This window comes from Nicotiana tabacum, chromosome 20 (assembly GCF_000715075.1).
Source record: "Nicotiana tabacum cultivar K326 chromosome 20, ASM71507v2, whole genome shotgun sequence".
Taxonomy (NCBI): domain Eukaryota; kingdom Viridiplantae; phylum Streptophyta; class Magnoliopsida; order Solanales; family Solanaceae; genus Nicotiana; species Nicotiana tabacum.
Window position 1 is genome coordinate 34,921,901 of NC_134099.1, and position 12,484 is coordinate 34,934,384.

Below are 12,484 nucleotides of genomic sequence, written 5' to 3' on the forward strand. Positions count from 1 at the left end.
CCCGACAAATAGAAGCACATAATAATTTAGTTCACCTATGGGGTTAATTCCCTCTTACAAGGTTAGAAATGAGACTTATCTCGTTCTGAAGTTCCATAACCGGCTCCCAAGCCCTTCTAACAGCTCAAACCGATGCCCAATGCTCCAAAATGAGTCAATAATTATGCAAACACATTAATACATACTCAAATACTCATTATGATCCTATTTACAACAATTTCCAACTCCGTTTGAAAAGTCGATAAAATCACACTCGCGGCCCACGTGCTCGGATTCAAAAAAATTTCGAAAATAAAATTTACCCATAACCCTATGAACTCAAATATATAACTTATTCTCAATTGCATGTCCAAAATCATGGTCAAAATCCAAGAATACCTCTAGGTTTTTCTTCAAAATCCCAAATTTCTACCAATTTTCATGCTTGAATCCAAAGTAAAACCATGTATTTAATTTATAATGAGGTGAAAATAACTTACCTTGACTTGAATGATGAAAATCCCCACTTGAAGCTCTCCAAAAATTGTCCAACCAAGAGAGAATGGAAGAAAAATGGCCAAACCCCCGTTTCAAAGAAACCTCACTGCTTCTAGTGTTCTCGCACCTGCGGTGCATAGGCCGCTTCTGCGGCGCTTGTACCGCTTCTGCGATGGCTTCCTTCGCACCTGCGCCTTCGCAGGTGTGGTCTCTGGTCCTCTTCTACGGTCATTGGAATCCCCTTTCTAGTCCGCTTCTGCGACCCTTATGGCGGCTTCTGCGGCCCCGCACCTCACAGGTGCGGTTACGCTAGAAGGCACCTGCTTTAACCTTTCTTCCAAGTGCAAACTCGATCCGTTCACCGTCCGGATCCTACCCGAGGCCCTAGGGACCTTGACCAATTATACCAATACATCCAAAAATACATTACGGACTTAGTCGAGCCTTCAAATCACATCAAACAACACCGAAATAACAGATTGCAACTCAATTCAAGCTTTATAAACTTTAGAACTTCAAACTTCTATATTCAATGCCGAAACCTACCAAATCACGTCTGATTGACCTCAAATTTTGCACACAAGTCATATTGACATTACATACCTACTCTAACTTCCATAATCAGAATTCGACCTCGATATCAAAAAGTCCACTCTCAGTCAAACTTCTCAAAAAACCTTCAAATTTTTAACTTTAGACAAACGACTCCAAAATGACTTACGAACCTCCAAATCCACATCCAGACGCGCTCCCTATACCAGAATCACCATACAGAGCTATTTCCAGTCTCGAAATCCCAAAAGGACATTGAGAACAATGAAATGCACTACAACCCAAAGTTATGAAATGCTTTCCAAATGCTAACTTCCACAATAGGCGCTGAGATGCTTCCGGGTCATCCAAAACCCAATCCAAACATACGCCCAATTTCAAAATCATCATACGAATCCATTGGAATCTTCAAATCCCGATTCCGAGGTCGTTTATGCAAAATCAACCATTAGTCAGATTCTTCTAACTTAAGCTTTCAAAATGAGAATTCTTTTTCCGAATCAACTCCGAACTCCCTGAATCTAAATTACGACTATGTGTACCAGTCATAATACCTGAAGTGAAGCTGTTCATGGCCTCAAATCTCCGAACGACGTGCTAGAGCTAAAAATGATCGGTCGGGTCGTTACAAAGAAGTAGCGACGAGGGGTTGATATAGACACTTACTAGTGGTTTAATAATAAAATACAATAAAGGTAGACAGGTATGAAGCATAGCCAATAAAAGCAATGAAATCGGATATATGTGCATAACACGATCTTCAATAGAAGAGTAGATATACAATTCTCAAATACCGAAATCTACGTCGAATAGGCATGTATATGATCAATAACAAATAAAATGCCAAACCTTAAGTTAGGAAGACTCATAGGTACATTGACTCTCGATCGAATATAACACATGATTCTGCTGAGGTCGTTCGGCTCGATTCATAAAATAGTGTACACTACCGAAGTCATACGACCCGATCCGTGGATGCATCTCATAATTTTGTCGAGGTTATATGGCCCGATCCATAATAGTACTACTGAGGAGTTCAACCCGATCCTATAAAAATAGTGAGACTTTGACGGGTCACTGGCCCAACTCACGAATACATTTATGAATTATGAAATTTAAGAAACTTTCAATCAAATATACACAATGTGGGAGAAATCCCTAACGAAAGGTATAATTTTCGCGGCTAATCAAGTAGCGCGTCAAGTATCTGGAATAGCAAAGTTCAGTACCTTACGCAAGTCTAGTATCTGGCTAAAGTATAAATTAAAACATTTGAATAGGCAAGAATAACTCAAGTAGTACAATTAAAATATGCTGTGAGTCTACATCTACCCGAATATAATCAAGAATCTAGCATACGCACGGACACTCGTCATCTCAAACATGCGTATCTCCCACAAAATGTTGCACATAGCAAATATAGAACCTACAAAATAAATTCTCTCTTACAAGGTTAAACAAGAGACTTACCTCGCTCAAGAATCCGACAACTGGCTCCAACGACTCTCTAACACCTCAAACCAATAACAAATGCTCAACAACTAGTCAAAGAACGTGCAAACCAATCAAAATATATTCAAAGACTCATAATTTAACAATTAGAAATAAATTCTCAACTCCACACAAAAAGTCAACAAAGTCAACCCCATGCTCACGCAACCAGATTCTACAAATTATCAAAATAGATACTACCCATAACTTATAGTCTATATCCAGAAAATCTCCAATTTCCTCCATGAATTGGCCCTAAAATCAAGGATTTACCATTCCTCAACTTTTGTCACGACCCAGATTTCTCACCCTAGGGAGTCGTGATGGCGCCTACTCATGAAAGCTAGGCAAGCTGCGTATTATAGATTCACTAACTCTTTTATTTAGCCCTTTTTAACAATTTAAGTAAACATGCGATCAACAGTGAAATATTAGCAATAATTAAAGATATGCGGAAGGCACAATTCTGATAACTTAGCCAAAGACAAGTACGACAATACCAAGATACACCTCTGCCCGGAACCGGTGTCACAATACCACGAACCTTCTACGAATACTACATACAAATGTCTGGAAAGAAAGGTACAATCTGTCTCTGAAGTAAATAAAAATAGAATATAAAGATAGAAGAGAACGCCGGGCGTGCGGACGCCTGTAGGACTACCTCGGGATCTCTGACTGGACTGAAGGCAGCCACCCAAAACTATGGTCCAAAAGCTGCAGCTTCGGGATCTGCACATAGTGCAGAGTGTAGTATCAGCACAACCGACCCCATGTGCTAGTAAGTGTCTGGCCTAACCCCGGTGAAGTAGTGACGAGGCTAGGACCAGACTACCAAATAAACCTGTGCAGTTATATAATATGCAACAGAAAATAAAACAGGAATACACAAGTAAAGATGGGAGGGAGTACATGCTGTGGGGGAATATTAATACCAACAGTAAATTTAGAGAAAGGCAAAAGGAATCTATAATTTACAGCAAAACAATAAGGAACTCGTAACCAATCTATAAACACTTTGTATTATCAATTGTTGCAGCGCGCAACCCTTTCCCAAAATATAATAACACTGTTGCGGCGTGTAACCCGATCCATATCATTTATCACTGTTGCGGCATGCAACCCGATCCAATTATATCATTGTTGTGGCGCGCAACCCGATCCACATATATAGTTCAACACCACACACAAAGAGAGTCCCGACAAGGGATAAATAATGAAACAACACTATCCCGGCAAGGGAATCGACAATAAAAGTAAAAATGTCCCGGCAAGGGAAAACCAACTATAACCAAACTTGTTCCAACATCTAACTACCTCAACTAGCACCAATACTCAATCATAAGTAATTTCCATGAGCGTAATTATAGTCCTTGCTCAACACAGAGAATCAACAACTTAGGTATTCGTAGTATTTATTAAGAACACAACAATTTCAATTTAAGACTCACAGTCATGCTTGATACCAACATATAGATACTCGTCACCATGCCTATACGTCGTACTCAACAAGTAACATGTAGCAAATATGACACAACTCCTAATCCCTCAAGCTAAGGTTAGACCAAACACTTACCTCGAACCTCCACGGCCAACTCAAGCCTCAAACACCGCTTTTCCTTTTGAATTTGGCTCCAAATCAATTGTATCTAGACATAATCGACTGAATAACGTCAATAAACGCTAAATAATCCAATTCCAATGCTTAATTATAGATTTCCTAACATTCTTCCCAAAAAGTCAAAAATCGACCCCGTGCCCGCATGGTCAAAACACGAGGTTCGGACCAAAACCCGATCACCCATTCACCTACGAGCCCGAATATGTAATTAGTTCCAAAATCCGACCCCAAAACGAGGTCTAAATCCCAGTTATGCAAAAAACCCTAACTCTAGCCAAATCCCTAATTTTCTATCCTTAAGAACATGATTTAGGCCTAGAAATCTAATGGGTGTTAATGAAAATTGAAGAGAATGATTCTAAGATTACATACCTATGAATTTGTGGTGAAGTTCTCTTTCAAAAATTGCCCAATTTAGAGTTTGGAAGAAGAAGTTATAAATTTTTGGTTTAATCTCGAGTGTTCTGTTACTGTTTAAAAATCGCTGGACAGACCTTCATCGCGTTCGCGATGGGTCTGCCGCGTTTGCGAAGAGCAACCTTCCTCAGGCTTACGCGATCGCGAGTCCTCTTACGCGTTCGCGAAGGGTTGGCCCCCCTGACCTGTACCGGGCTCCGGAACCAAAATACAGACCTGATACCATCAAGTTTTAAACACATTTCATTTCCAAAAACTCATAAATATTCTAGAAAATAATTGTCTTTAAAAATTTATTTCTTAGGCTTGGGACCTCGGAATTCGATTCCGGGCATACGCCCAAGTCCCATATTTTTTCATAGACCCTCCGGGACCGTCATATCACGGGTCCGTGTCCGTTTACCCAAAATGTTGACCGAAGTCAACTTAAACGCATTTTAAGGTCAAAATTCATCATTTTTCACAGATTTCACATAATGACTTCCCGGCTACGCGCTCGAACTGCGCACACAAATCGAGGTGATGCTGAAAGAGGTTTTTAAGGTCTCGGAACACAAAATTATCTTTAAAACAAGTGAAGGTCATCATAACTTTGGTTATCGATTTTACAATCCAAACACGGATAAAAATGATAACCAATAGAAATAATCATGGAAAATATCAAAATAAAGGTTAGATATTTTCTCCCTTGTTGACTCTACGGCAAGCACCTCAAACAGAGCTCTAGACACCATCGCGTTCGTGAAGAGAAATTTTTTGCATTGACGGTAAAACTAAAATTTCTTCTTCGCATTCGGAGATCTCCCTCACCTTCGCGAAGAACAAATGTTCGCACCAGAAGCCATCAATCGTTCCTCACACGATAATGGGCATAATTCTTTCATACGACCTCGGAATTCGATGATTTTTATTGCTATGGTTTTATAATTACGATGAAGATCTAATGATTCAATCGAATCAAAAATCAAAGGTCGTTTGCTCAATATATTACCCTTTATGATAAAAGCAACGATGCTGAAACATCAAATATGAACGCGACACAATCCAAACCCATCTAAAACTCATTGGAATCTAACCAAAACATGCTGGCATGTCCACAATCATTATACAAACATGTTCAAACTTTTAAATCATGAATCCGAGATCATTAAGTCTAATATTTGACCATGATTAACTCATTTTCTTAAACTTAAACATTCTGGATCACGACCAGCTTGACACACAAGTCCTAATAAACTAAATGAACCTATCAAAGGTCCCGAAATACCACCCAGAGTTCGATATCACTGAAGTACACTCCAAGTTAAATTTAGCAAATTCAAAAACCTTCAAAATACAATTTTTTTGACTATGAGCGTCAAATTGCTCCCGAACCATCCAATACTCAACCCGAACATGCACCCTAGTCCGCAATCACCTTACAAACCTATAAGAACCTTCAAACTCCGATTCTGAAGTTGTTTACTCAAAAGTGAAACCTTGATCAGCCTTTCTATCTTAAAACTTATGAATTGAGAATTATTCTTCCAAAACTCTAAACTTCTCGAAAATCAAAACCAACTATATGTGCAAGTCATAATACATATAGTAAAGCTACTCAACGTATTAAACCGCTGAACGACATGCTAGAGTTCAAACTGAGCGATCCAGTCGTTACATTCTCCCCCACTTAAACATATGTTCGTCCTCAAATGTGCCAAGAGACGCTCCAAAGTTTCCAAAATCACTGAATAACTCATCATGACCGTACACATGCCATATCAATCAATATTAGCACATTAGCACAACACCGACTGAAGATCCTTCCTGCGACCTTAGCTCACAAGCCTTTGAACCGAATTCCAACATCCGAAATTTCCTATAAAGTTCGATTCTACCATAAATATACTGTATCAATCTCAAAAAGTTGTACCAAAACATAATCATACACCTAATTTGTAACCATACAATGCATCGCATAGTTCATATGCCCATATTAATATCTTCTAACCCCAATAGCCACAATGTTTTAACCCGGTACTGGTAATATACCTCATGACACATAAAAATCATGTTCCAAACTTCGCAATACTGTAATGATAAAAAGAGATGTGCAGAATCTCATAACCACCTATCAAATCAATAAATCATATGGTTCTTCTATTCGACAAGAATCATTGCCGCAATATGAACTGATTGAAAATATTATCCCTCTAAACATATTTTATACAAATCTGTTTGGTTGGTTCCAGGTCCAACAACCTTGTCTCACCCTGTATAAGCTACTCGGCCGACAAGACAAATCAGAAACCGTCTAAAATCTTATACTACGCGATCTGTGCGCCAAACAAGCCATTACTCGAATATGACCAATAAGGAAAGGAACCACAAGTACCAGAACTAACCTGCACACATAACAGATATAACGACCAAACAAAATGCTATGAATGTATCCCACAAAGGAGAATCATAACACACAAAATAAGTATAAGGAACAGTACCAAATATCTCATCATTGCGGCGTGCAGCCCGATCTAAACATCATACCCATCGCGGCATGCCACCTGATCCACACATAAAAATATGCATGGGAAAAACCATTGATCCAAATGCTCATACTCACCAGACACACATATATCAACCACGAGCATGCTAAGTTCTTAAACATAATCCTGGGGAGACTGATAGAGTCGTGCACTACAAAGGGCCAAGCATGACCAAGGTGCAATAAACAACAAGCATCTCGAGTGTCATCTCGCTCATATAACACCACCACCCTATCTAGGACCACACCATACATGTGAATAATCAAGTCGCCTTGCAACTCACATAGCATAAAAAACAATATAGGAATTTGATGATGACAGGAATGACATCCTCCATGCCCGAAAACTCATCCATAGAAAAATATTGTGTTGAATAAACATATTCGATCTGCTGCAGAATATGCATTTACATAAGACCTACCAATAGACATCTATACCGATTTCGAACACTCCAAAATAGGTAAATTGCCTTCCAAATATCCACAATGACCCTATCCATGACACATAATTAACTGTCAAGATCGTGAACAAACTTTCACAATCTGCAACTAGAGGAATAGTCCCCCTCTCAGAAATAAATTCTCCAATCTCCGACAGTACTAGAATCTTCATGCCTGATCTCAATCTCTCCCACTTAAATGACTTACATGACACACCTACACAATCATCCCATGGGAGATACTTACACAATCTCGCACACCAAGTAACAAAATCTGAACAACAATGACCACTGACCATGCTAATTAGATAGTGCTAGTCAAGCATTGAAGCTACATTGAAATATATAAAATAGTCAATCTTGGGACAGTTGATAAAACAAAGAGTGGAAAAAGTTAACTTTGTAATTGGTCCTGCATGACGTTTCAAAATGTGGGAATGTATACTAGTATCTATTAGGCAAACTCATTAGAATGTCATCGATTACATTCTCAGGAAGGTTGTTAAGTACATCACGAGGGAAACATCATATGCACATGCCAACTTTCCTTCTCAAAGCTTAAAATTACAGTAATATTTGAACTCTTGGAACATATCTAAAATGTCTTCGATAAACAATTAGCATCTGCATATAATTACTACATTTCTTTAGAAATAAGAACTGCTCTAAGTAACCTATATTTTTACCCAAAAAAAACACAGATATTGCAAGAAGGAAAGAGAAAAAATCATAACAAACGGTATATGGAAATTAAGAACATTCCCAAATGACCTACATGAAGCCTAAACGAAAGAAACCATCTAAATACATGAATTCCTACTCCATATAACATAATTAAGTATACTTAAGGCTAACTGTTGTAGTTAATGAGATATAAACAGAAGTTTTGAAATTTGGAATTTCAATTTGACTTGTTGAATGAATATTTCCTCCCTATCGATTTTCTCTTTCTCTATATATGTGTTTGTAGGAGCCCTAATTTCTCTATAAATTCAAGTTTTTTTTTTTTCACTTTTAGCTCGCGCTAGAAACTATATACATTCTGTAGTCGAAAAAGCATATAAAATTTGTATAATTTTTGTGTATAATATAACGAATGTATGTATATACAAAAAAAATATATTTTTCAGCTATTATTTTAAGAGTATCTATACAGTGTCATTTTCCCTAAATTCAATTGAAGTATATCATAATAACCTCATCAAGTTTTAAGCAAAGGCCAGTTCTCAACCGATTTACGTATACCTAGAAAATAAAGATATATTCTTGATTTCAAAATTCTACACCCAGAACCCATAATAAAAGCACACGAGTTATATTAACAATGAAGAAAATAGTAATAAGTTAAAAAAATGAAAAATTAAGAGAGTAAGATGAAGAAGCCGAGCATGAGTTGTGAAGTACTTCTAATCGATGGCTAATTCAGTTGTCTTTTCAAAGGGGAGTGTCCGAAGAAACCGAAGAGGGGAGCTATCCATAGTACTTCACCCTTAAATGGTATACCATACTCTCACTATCCCATATTGTGAGAACTTGTTTAATGTTGAACATAGAATATTTAAATTTTTTAAAATAAATTTTATATATTTGAAAACCATATAAAATATAATATAAGCCATAATAATTAACTTTTAAGTATAGGACCAACCGAAAAGGTCATTCTCTACATACGCATGTTAAGCAGGGTTGCTAACGTCGCAAACACCGATGACCCATTTTAAACGATCACCGCCTGCAGATCGGATTGTGACAAAGGAAAAGATAGATAGTGCTAGACTAGTTACATCAGGATTAGAGGTACCCCAAACCCTAGGTCAACTCCGATTGGTTCACTGAATGACAGGGATGGGAAGTGCTCTGACATTGATGCAAGCTCCAGAGAGAGAAGCTAACGAACGTGAAGTCAGTGAAAGTAGATGAGGCTACGGCGATAAGGAAATTGACCTTCTCAACGGGATCTAGGGAAGCAAACACTATGCTATCCAATGTGGTTCGAGGTAATCTCTAACATTAGCAGGGGTAGAAATTAGATAATTATCCACCTATAATAAAAGATGGAGCAGAGATACTTATGCTAAACCTAGTTGAGGTGGAGGAACAAACCCGTAAATGGAAGTCAGCACTGATCGGGTATCTAACAGGCAGATATCCCTCATTTAAGGAAATGCTGAGATTTATTTATGGAGTCTGGCACTTTATAGACAACCTCATGTATTTGTTAATGATGTCAGCTACTTAATGTTTCATTTTTTCTCTGAGGAAGATAAGACTAAGGTTTCTCAACAATGTTCTTAAATATTTCAAAGTAGACCTATGATTTCGAAATAGTGGAAATTTAATTTTCATCTAAGTAATGAGTCAAATCGTATTGCAGAAATATATTTCCTGGGCTTCCATTTTAAAACTGGACAACAGATTGAATTGATCGCTCCGGGTGATAAGTCTCTTAAATGCAAATGCTGGTGGAAAATAGATATAGCTCAATCCTTCCTGAGATGGTTCTAATTGAGGGAGCAAACAAGAAATGCGGGGAACAATGTTTGAACTATGAATGAAAGCCATCCTACTGCCAAGATTGCCTCTAAACAAGGCACCACTTAGGAGATTGTAAACTGAAGGTGCCAACGAAGGGTTTTAAGAGTGTTACTATAGATAAAAAAAATCAGGAAAACAATAAGCAACAACAGGTGAAAGCACAAAGGCAGAAGAAGAAAAAACAATATGTATTCCACTGAAAAGCTAAACATGTTATGCAGAGATATAGGAACCAGTGAACTAGAGTAAGATTCAATCCAAATTTGTAGCTACTGTTGGATATTCACAGAATCAAGTAGATGAGCCCAAAGAAGCTGAGTTACAACATCAAAAAAGCAGGGAAAAAAAGTAATGGCACCTCAAGAATAGGGAGAACAAAAGGGTGCTCTATCAGATGCTGAAATGGAGACGATTGAGAATAAACAAATTCAGTCTTCTGAGGAGATAAACAGATGAAGTTATCAAGAAGTAGGTAAGGATATCAGTCTCTCTAATAAGCTCCCATGATAAGAAGCTCTTGAAATAATAGGGGGTTGAACAAGCCCTTTAAGCAAAAGGAACTTAAGGTCGTTCTACTTAAGAATAATATAGTTTTACTAGGCTGCCTTAAGACAAAGATAAAGTTACAAAGTGATGCAATGATTAGAAGAAAGTTTGAAGGAGATTGGAAAATGTTTGATGACAATAAATACATACACTAGCGGGAGAATTCGGCTATTTTGGAAAGAACGATTGATCTCTATCAATATAATGACTATCTCTCAGCTAGTTCATTGTTCTATAAAGGAAAATGGATCAAATTTTAGATGATCTTTGACTTTTGTAAGGGCTTAATAGTTTAGCTGGCAGAAGGGATCTATGGGAGGTTTTAAGGCAAATCAATAGTACAATGACTGAACCTTGGCTGGTATTGGGAGATCTCAACAATGTACTCTGTGTGGATGAGAGGATCAATGGGCAACCTACGCATCAATCAAAAATGATAGACTTCTAAAGTTGTAGTCCTGATACACGATTGGGGCTGTTGAAGAAGAAAAGGTGTCAATAATCATGGTGCAATAAAAGTCGGTCGACATAATCCATAGTAATTGATTGGGCATTTGGCGATGCTTCAAGGTTTATGCAATATAATAATATAGAAGCTTTCCTTGATAAACCCGGAGTATCAGTCTATTCCCTATCATTGTTAGAACGTGATTTGTCAGAAATCATATGCCAAGACCTTACAGATTGTATACTACCCTATTACAGCAAGAGTCCTTTAAGGAGGTAGTTCAAACGGTATAGAGGCAACATGTTTCGGAGTATGCTATGTTATCAGTATGGAAAAAGTTGCAAATATTAGAGGACAAGATAATACACTTAAATGAAAAATTATTTGCATTGGAGAAAAAGATCAGCACACTAAAGGAAAGACTAAGGGTCTTACAGGAGACAAGAGATGGTGCTCCATTCAACAATCAATTGATCCTAGAAGAAAGAGAACTGATATCGCTGTTTGAAAAATGGCAAGGAGTGCATGAACAAGTAGCAAGACAGAAATCCTGAGCCATGTGGATAGATACGGAGTTTTTCCATGCTTATTTGAAGGCTTGACAAGCTAAAAATAGGATTTCTTCTATATGAAAAGAACAAGTGAGACTCACTGCCGCTTCCCTTATTGAACATGAATTCAAAAAAGTTTTTCAATCTCTGCTAGGGACTTGTGCTACTCAATCACCCTGCATTGATGTAGCTATAACTAAAATTGGATCATGTAGGGATAATCAACAAAGACTTATAGGACTAATATCAAGAGAGTTAACAGGCCAAGCTCTTAATGAGTTGCCAAATGAAAAAGCACCTGACATCGATGGATATCCGTCTAAGTTGTTTAAAAAAATTTGGAAATCATTAGAGAAGAAGTGGTGAAAGCTATTCTAGAGTTTTTCTCAACTGGAATTGTCACGATCCAATTCCCACCATAAGCCATAATGGCGCCCAATGTTGTTGCTAGACAAGCCAATAATTTAATCAACATGATAATCGGCCGTTCATAACACATTTTAAAATTATGGTAAAATAATTAAACGATGTTGGCTCTGTTTTTATAGAAAATACTAACATTATCTTCAAAATTAGATAGGATCAAAATGCCATAACGAATGCCGTAAAAGAAATCTATCAAAGATTAATAGACTAAATTCTCAAAACCCGGTGTCACAAGTGCATGAGCATCTACTAGAATGTACAATACTACTACAACAATTGTTTGGAATAGAAAATAGGCAGAGTACAGTAAATGAATAGGGATGCGACTCTGTGTGATGCAAATCGTAGCACAGAGAACAACTCATCATAAAGTCTCCTCAGCAACTGCGCCTATGGCCGGTATGACCATCAAATACCTGTCTCAGCACCTTCATAATTAGTACAAAAGTATAGTAT